A 9,564-nucleotide genomic window follows, 5' to 3' on the forward strand; every position below is an offset into this window, starting at 1 on the left:
ATTACATGAATCATCCAAATCAAAAATTGGTTCATCAATCAACCAAAGGAGATTTTTATATAATTCGAACCAATTTGGTTCGAACTCAATCTCCATGTAATTCGAACCAATTAGGTTCGAATTACACCCTGTAAAGGTTTGCCAAATAATTCGAACTAATTAGATTCGAACTTCTACATATAATTCGAACCAATTAGGTTCGAATTAGTGTGAAGAATTAGCCAGCAAGTAATTCGAACTAAGATGGTTCGAATTACTAAGAATTCGTTCCACACAGCAATTTAAGTTACAAACATAGTTTCTGCATCATGGTTTAATAAAACTCGCAGAGTTATTTATTCCGGTGTGCATTAGACATACATTTCGTTTAAAACTGCGGAGAAAGAACATATTCATTAACTAAATTCCCATTCAAAGTACATCACACTGACGTTAACAAATTCTATCAGTCAGCAACTACAAGTAAGAAAACCGATAATAGTGGAATCTAAACGCGAAATTGAAACAACAAAAGTACCAAATCCACCAAAACACCTAATCATGCCCCCGTGTGTGCTCTGCTCCTCCGAGCTGTGGGCAACTCCGGCGTGTATGGCCCGGCTGCCGACAAAGCCCACACCTCTTTGGCCGGTTCGGATCTGCCTCGTCCATATTGGTCTGTATCCTAGTGGACCTCGGCCGACCCTCTCTCGCACGCCTCTTATTGGGGTCAGGGATGACAGTCGGCCCGTCATATGGTGGCCAGAAACCCTCCGGAATGGGAGGTGTGAAACCCATCCGATACACACTGAAGACCGAACTAAGACGATACACGTGGTGGACGTAAGGCTCCCATGTAAGCCGTGAGTAGGCCAGCATGCCAGTGCGTGGGGACACGGGAAATGAAGATCCTGGAAGTATCCACAGTCACATGTCTGAGATGCAAGCGAGACTCTGTAGCTACCTAGTGTGAAAGAACCAGTCGGAGTTGTCTCTGCAACGGTGAACTCAGAGTTATCTCTGTCGTACACAGTAACGGTGAAGCACCTAGCCGTCTTCAAGTTGGCCTCTATACACTTCACCAAGTGCTGACTAAATTGTTGTCCGGTTCCCATCTGCGCCTCAGCCTCACTCCCTTTGCGAACAAATAATTCGGCCAACCTTTCCTTTGTTGCCTTCACTAGCGAGCACACAGGTAGGTTTCGTACACCCTTGATGATCGAGTTCACACACTCAGATATATTCGTCGTCATGTGTCCAAATTGGTTCGAATTACTTGCTGGCTAATTCTTCACACTAATTCGAACCTAATTGGTTCGACTTATATGTAGAAGTTCGAACCTAATTGGTTCGAATTATTTGGCAAACCTTTACAAGGTGTAATTCGAACCTAATTGGTTCGAATTACATGGAGATTGAGTTCGAACCAAATTGGTTCGAATTATATAGAAATCTCTTTTGGTTGATTGATGAACTAATTTTTAATTTGGCTGATTCATGTAATATTGACCTAGCTATGGTTTACTTATGTGTTTTGCCATATATTTTGTTATATATTTTAAATTATTTCATATATGCACTAATAAATTATGATTCAAAATGTTTTAATTTTTTTTAAGATATTATGCATTTAAATTAACGTATAATTTTTTAAATCATTGATAATTTAAAAATTTGTTTCATATTTTTCAAAGTGAAATGATTTATTTTGATTTAGATATATTTTCAAATTTTACTATAATTAGATTTGAAAAAAGAATATTAAATACTTAAATTAATTTATTCAATTAGCAAATTTATTTATAACATCTATAAGTTAATTCATACACATAACATTCATAGTTAGATAAGCTACACATAACATCCATAATTTCATATTAATAACATCCAAAATTTCATATTAATAACATTCATAATTTCATATATATTACTAAATTTTAAACTGCGTGTCTTATATATTATATATTTCAAATTATTTTATATGTACACCAAAGAGTCATAATTTTAATATTTTTTATTTACTATTTATACGTATTCTTATTTATTGATTTTAATATGACGAGTTAATAATTATTTTTAAAATTTTATTTATTAATTTTTGTTTATATTTTATTTTTATTTTTTAATTTATAATAGTCTATAAGTAAAATATGAGTTGTATAACAGGAATTGTTAAATTCTCTAATTTAATATCTATATTTTTATGCATATAATATTTATATTTTATATACACATTATATCTATAATCAATAAATTGGTGCTAATTTATTATTATTTATTATTTTATTTTGCAGGTCATAAACTAATAATTTTGGATGTTTATAATTTTCAATAAATAGAAACCGATCAAATTTAAGATGTTTTTATTTTTTATTTTTAAATGTGTTGATATGATTTGAGATTTTTTAAAAATTAAAAATATAAGAATTTGAGATTTTTATTTGGGAGAAAAAAATTATAGAATTATAAATGCATCTAGTAATAATGAGAGAAAAATTTTTAGAATTTGATTCACATTAAATTTAGAATTAACTTTTAATATAATTAAATGAGAACAGATAATTAATTATAGAAAGAAATTAATTGTGTCAATTAAATTAGGAGAGTACTTTACACTTTCTTATAAACACAAATGTTATTAATCATATATTTTTATTTATTATCTATAATATTTTGCCTACATAGCATTACTCTAATTAACTAGGGAGAACTGTGCACAGTGATTAATAAATATATAAAATAATTATAAATATAAATAGAAAAATATTTTTTAAATAATAAAAATTTAATCACATAAAAATATACATTGTAATAAATCTATGAAAATTTTAAAACTTGTAATTATTTATATAAATATTTTTACTAAAAATATTATATATACATAAAAAATTAAAAAATCAACCACTATATATTTTCGTATAAATACTTATGTTATTTCATTCTCAATATTTATTTTATATTTTGATAGGTATTTTATGCGAGTAACTATTTTTTTGCATGCCCATAGCATAATTATATCTTTATTAATTTCTATTCCAAAAATTAAAGTTTCATATATCTATATTATCAATTATTTTAATAAGTACAAATAAATTATATTTTTATTGAATAAAATTAAAACAAAAATATTAAAATAAAATAAAATAACATTGAAGAACTACTTGAATTAGTTCAAACGTTAGCTTTTTAGCTAGCAATTACTACTTCTAATAATTTTTAAATATGAATTAATTTTTTAAATATCTTTGCTAGTAATTTTAATTTTCATTTTCGTATTTTAAGCATTTATAACATGCAATGATTTACATTGTTGATTTATAATTCATTTTTTCTATCACCACTCCCCTATGAGATTCTAATATTCTTTAACATTTGTTATCATTATTATGACTTTAAATATTAGCTCTAATGTGTATATATTCATATAAGTTATATTTTCATAATTATAGAAAATAATTTTAGAATTAATTATTTGGTTATTTACTAACTTATTTGTTAACATAATGTTATGTTAAATATTTTAACAAAGAAAATTCCATTTTTGTGTTGAAATTAAGTAAGTTTGTCATTTGAAAAATTAAATTACAATTTAAATATTATCTTATATTTAAACTTTAAATGTAAACTTAGTATTGAATTTGGATCAAATTGTCATATGAATTATTATTAGATTGATAATGTACTTATTGATTTGTTTGACAACTATTAACATGATTATAGTTTGTATATCAAAATATTTTAAAAGGTTTTATGACAGAAACTGTAGCTAGCAGTAGTAAATATTAGACTTGGTACACTTTGTCGATATATTATATAATTGTGATTGGAAATCAACGATAAGAGAAGGGAGGTTTAATCTTAGTCCCCCTTTGTTGAGTATTAATTACTGCTTTTTCAAAAAAACTTTTGGAGATATTTCCGCTTTCAAAAAAACTTTTGGAGATATTTCCGCTTTTGTCTCATAACAAATCAAGAGACATTTTCTTTTTGTCTCGTAACTGGTCAGGAGATATTTTTCATTTTTGTCTCATTCGCAACAGAAATAGAATAGAGTAGAAGAGAAAGAGAGAATCACACCCAGAAGTATTCTAATTCAGTTGCTAAGTGCAATGTAGCCTATATCCAGTTTCCATCATAACTGTGACGTAATTTCACTATAATCATCAGATTACATACACCAATTCTTCTTTAGGAACTACCCATTCCTATCTGGGACAAATCCAGATTTTATCCCCAAATCTGAACTTGACTTGGACACCTACCAAGCTTTCAACTGCAAAGTGCTAACCCAACTTGCAAGGGAATCTCCATAGGATCATGAAACACAACAAACAGATGTACAAAGAAACTCTTAGACATCTATGGCTTTTTCTTTAATTTTGCTCTCTCTGCCTTTTTCCTCTCAGTGGCTTTTTCTTACAAACCTCACTCTGTTCGCCTTTTACCATGAGACTCAGACAGATAAAACTAAAGAAAAGAAAACAAAATGAAACTCATTGAAGGAGAACTCTGTTAGCTTATGGTAGCTATGGTAGCGTTTGGTTACTAAGACATAGACACTGAGACATAGACACAGTGGTACACGGTGACACATGTCTGCTGTTTGGTTTGGTGAGACACAGATTTTCGAAGGACACGGGAGGACACGGATGGACACGGAGACACTAAATTTGTGTACCTCCAATTTGGTGAGACACTGAGACAGAACTTGTGAGACACTAATTTTTTACTCTTTTACCCTTATTGAGTTTTTAAAATTTGTCTTCTTATCTTCCCAAATCTTTTTTTTTCTCTTTCTCTTTTAGATTCTACAACTAAATTTACTTTTCTATTTTTTTCAAAAAAAATTTGTACATTTAATTTTTTTGTTTATTTAAATTTTGATTAATCTGAACTTTAATTTTCTATTTTTTTTCAAGAACAATTATATATTTAATATTTAAATGATAATTTAAGATGGTATTAGAAGAAATAAAAAATTATTAGAAGAAATAAAAATTTAATGGTGATGGCATGCATTGTTTGGGATAATAGGTGTATTGTAATAGTGGTAAAACTTGTGGTTGAATGAAGGGTAATTCAGTCTTTTTCAAATATATGTGTCTTATTTTTTATTTTTGCCAAACACAATACATAGACACAAATATTTTATGTCCATGTCTTTAATGTCTGTGTCTCTGTGTCTATGTCTCATCAAATACATCAACCAAACGGAGCCTATGAGAACTATGTGCCTTCTCTTCTTGTCTCAACCCTTGGCTGTTCACCCTTATTATAGAAGGGGAAGCTTCCAAGGTTAAAACCGGTTCAACCAAGCCACCAACATCTTCTCCAACCCAGAGACAGCAGCGGTTCGGACAGAGAAGAAGAGAGAGGAAAAACCAAAGCAAAACCAACATGCAAGTACCTCTCTCAACCCTTCTCATCAAGTTCCTTCACTATGAACCCTTGATCTTGACTTTAGCTCCAAGAAAGAATTCTGACCCTTGATGAACCTCTGATCCTTGACAGTTCCTTCCTTTCCATATTTGCTTCTTCTTCTTCGTAGCTCCAGTACCTACCTTCTCTGTTGGATTAACAAAAATGGAAATAAGCTTTACCCACTGAGATCTTCTTCTCTGACCGAGATGGATCTTTCCTATTCTTGGTATGAAGAACTTGAAGTTTCTTCTTGAAATCTTACCTTTAATGGCAAAGATCTTAGCCACACCATGCTTCGGATCTTTCTTTTTCACTAACCATCATCAACCTAGCCTTTTTATTCTTCATAGCTTCATTGTTTATTATTTTGATAGCTTGCTCTTGATTCTTTTCTCTGATTGAGGTGACAAACGAAAACAAGAGAGAGAAGAGACAAGGCATTTTGTAATAGCCAGAAAAAAATAAGTAGATAAGCTGGTGGGACCCACTCCTAGATTTTTACCTTTTTCTTTTTCTAACCCTAGCCACATACTCTCTCACTCACCTCCCACCGTTGCACACACCCTCACTCGCCTCACTCTCTTCCCCACAGCACACACACCCAAACTTGACGGAAAAAGAAAGAAAGAAAAGGAAAAGAGAAGAGGGAGACCGCAAGAAGAGAAGGGAAGAGGAAAGAGGGAGCTGTCCACACCGAGTCACCACGCGAGGAGAGAGAGAGCCGCGCCTCATCACCGCCAGCCTGGTGCCCGCCGTTCATCTCGCGTTGCAACACCATCAAGGGCCAGAATCGAGAGAGATGCGTCCGAGAGAGGGGACGAGCGGGAGAGAGGAGACGCGGAAGAAGGACTGCCGCCGTTCTGCCTTGCCGCCGACAAATTGCAACAACCGCCGTGCCTTGTCTCTGTCGTTGCTGAGCTTCAACCGCCACCATGCTAAGTCACCATCGCCATTGTTGAGAGAGAAGAGAGAGCTTGAAGAGAGAGAAACAAGATGTGCAAGAGGAGCCGCCGTGAATAGAGGGTTGTTCTGTCACCGCTCTTGCATTGCCGTTTGGGGTGAACCTTGGTTGCTACTGGAGCTGAACCGTTCCTGTCACTAATACAAACTATCGCCAGCTCCACCTTGTCGCTACCCTAATCCAAATCCTACGCTCATTCATTCCCTTTTACTTCAATCCTCCTCACCTTGTATTTTGGCACTCCGGGTTCGGTATCTTCGGTCCCTTGGGACCAAGTTGTGATTAGGCTTTACATTTATAATTATTTGGCTTTACATCTATAATTATTTTGATATATGCCGCTTGAATTTATGACTATACTTACAAGTTATTAACCAAGGATTTGAATTTGATTTTAATAATGGATTTATTAAAACTAAATATTTATTTTTGTGAAATTCAAATTTTTAATCTGCATATGAGACTGTATATATTTTTTATGAAGTTTTGCATTAGTTTAAATTTTTTTATCTTACTTGAATATCTGTTTTTGAGACCATATGTATTTTTGATGAAGTTTGTATTATTTTTGAATATTCGATTTTATTTGAATATGTGTTTTTGGAACATTGAAATATTGTTGATACTCACTTATATATACTCTGAATTTTTAAAGTATATTCGACATTCATATGATTGAAAGGGATTTTTGATGAGAAAGTATTATTTGATTTGATTCGATACCTTATATATTTGAAAGATCAAAGGATTGGTTGTATTTGAAATTATATGTTTTGAATTGGTTTGGGAAGCTCGTATTAGAAAACCGTAGTTAACGGCGATTATGACGTTAACTTAGATGCATCTAACTCAGACCTCAGCTAGCAGGGGTGTTGCTAGCCTAACGTGTAGGCCACGCGTTAGATCTGCTATTCTGTTAGGACACACGAAAGGAAAGGGCTACCCATAGAGGTGGAGCCGTCCAAGTGTAGACTTTTGATTTGATTTCTGCATGAGAACTCCCTTATTGATTCACTTATTATTATCAACTATTATTTCCTAGTTAAAATTATTTTGATATAATGTTTATATGGTCTCATGTCGATTATAGATGTATTGTCTAGTCACTGAGTTGCAAAACTCACCCCTTTTTTTCTAAAAATATTTTTGAGGAACAATTACTTGTCTATATGAGGCTTTCTATTCAAGATGTAACGATCTGCAATGAGTACTTATTTGTTGACGAGTTCTTAGATGTATATATGCTCCATATGACACAGGCAGGGTCAAACTATTCTTAATTATTTTAATTTTTGTTAAAATGTATAACTATTTATTTTAGAACTTGTAAAATATTTGTAACTTTCGTATTCAATTTATATTTGAGTATATTAGGCTTGCTATAGGATTATTCTGCCACTTCTTGCCACTCTTTTCCTCTTCTTTGTACTCAATCTTGAGTTATCATTTGGCAGCTTTTCTTGAACTTGCTTTTTCAATGATTTCAGTTTTGGTTCCGGTTTGCGACTCTTTTATCTTTTAGCTAGTTCTGCTCTTCCTCATTTTTGTGAATATTTGCTTTAATCTTCTCTATGATTCTTGGTTTCAAGATTTCATTCCTGATCTAGAAGGTTCGATAAGTTCTTGCTGTGAATTACTATTTGATTCCTTTGTAAAACTGTATTCGGATTTGTGGATTGTGAATTTACTTAGCTGTTGAATTGAGATGCTTTCTTTTGGATTTTGATAAACGAGGAGTTGTTCTTCTTTTGTGGATGATCTTTGAAGCTTACATAATTTTAAACCACTCGTGATTCTTTCTTTCAAAATAATAACTGAATTGTTATTCGATTACTCAAGGAGAAGAACTACGCAATGAACCTTTGAACGGAGTGTTATTCTTATTTCTTTTTTTGGATTGGAATTGTGATTTTCTTTGTTTTGGTGTGGAGAAATTTTTTGGATGATCTGTTAGCTGAATTGAAGATCTTTTTTTATTTGAAAGTTTGGTTGAGTTCTTTTAAATTGATGATTTGTTCTATTATGTTACTGTGTTGTTGAACATGGCATTTTTTCCCACTGAATGCTTGCTTTTTGTCGGTGATTAAATGATGAATTTTGCTGTTGCCTAGGTCTGAAGAAACCGAGAACTCCTTACCCTTGCTTTTCCCCTGAAACTTCTATTCTTCAAATGTTATTATCATTATTATGTAGAGGGATTTAGCTTAAGTTTTGCTTGGTTCGTAATGCATTTGGGAGGTTGAGATTTGTAGATCGAAGATATTGAAAATAATTTTCTATTATTTTGGACTTGGACGACTAGATATATAATTCCTTAAAACAGAACAAATTCTCTACTTTTACCCATTTTTAGATTCAATTATAAATTATGTGAATCAAAATGTAGTTCTATTCTATGCAGCATGTAACCTAGTTGTTGAGCACGATGCATACAGTGGTATATGGATTGAATCTAGTTTCCTACAATAGTTTTTCCAAACTCTTCTTTCCTTTTTGGTCATTCCAACCTACTGTGCTAGCAACATTCGAATTAAAAGGTGTTGGTTTCCCGTGTGGTGTTGTCCGATCATGGGTGTTGAGTGCATCCTAGTGATATGCTTTTGCACTTGCCTGGTTCATTTGTTTAATTTTTGTATTTTTTTAATTTTAAATTTGCTACTTGTGTTGTTTCCTTCGTTACTCTCTTGTGGTTGGAAATTAGTTTTTCTTTTTCTTTTTCTTGGGAACCAATTGAAGGGTATGGGATTACACCAAGACTGTTTTCAAGATTCCGAAGTTGATATGTCCTTGTTATATTATTCTCTCTCTTTCTACCCCTTAGATATTATAAAAAAAAAACTTGATTATATCACTTTTGTTATGACCTCCAATGCTTTTCATTGGTTGCAACAATTTAAAATTTTTTTTATCAGAAGATATGATTTAAAAAAAAGAAAGAAGCTCTACAAAAATAGTACAGGCTAATGATTTAAATTAAACTTGCCTTCTCTATTGAATTTTTCTGCCATATTTATTTTCTAGCATTAATGGTTAGTGCAAAGTTCAATTTAAACCTGTTTTCTTGCAGCGCTATGTTCGTTGAGTTGGTTGAGTAACATTGTCCATGTAATCGAGTTAGATACTTAGATGTGAAATTGGTGACTTTTACCTGGAGTTTGAATGCCCTAGATCTTTTCTTTTGTCTCTTCTGTTTTCTTTCCATG

This window comes from Arachis hypogaea, chromosome 5 (genome assembly GCF_003086295.3).
Source record: "Arachis hypogaea cultivar Tifrunner chromosome 5, arahy.Tifrunner.gnm2.J5K5, whole genome shotgun sequence".
Classification (NCBI taxonomy): domain Eukaryota; kingdom Viridiplantae; phylum Streptophyta; class Magnoliopsida; order Fabales; family Fabaceae; genus Arachis; species Arachis hypogaea.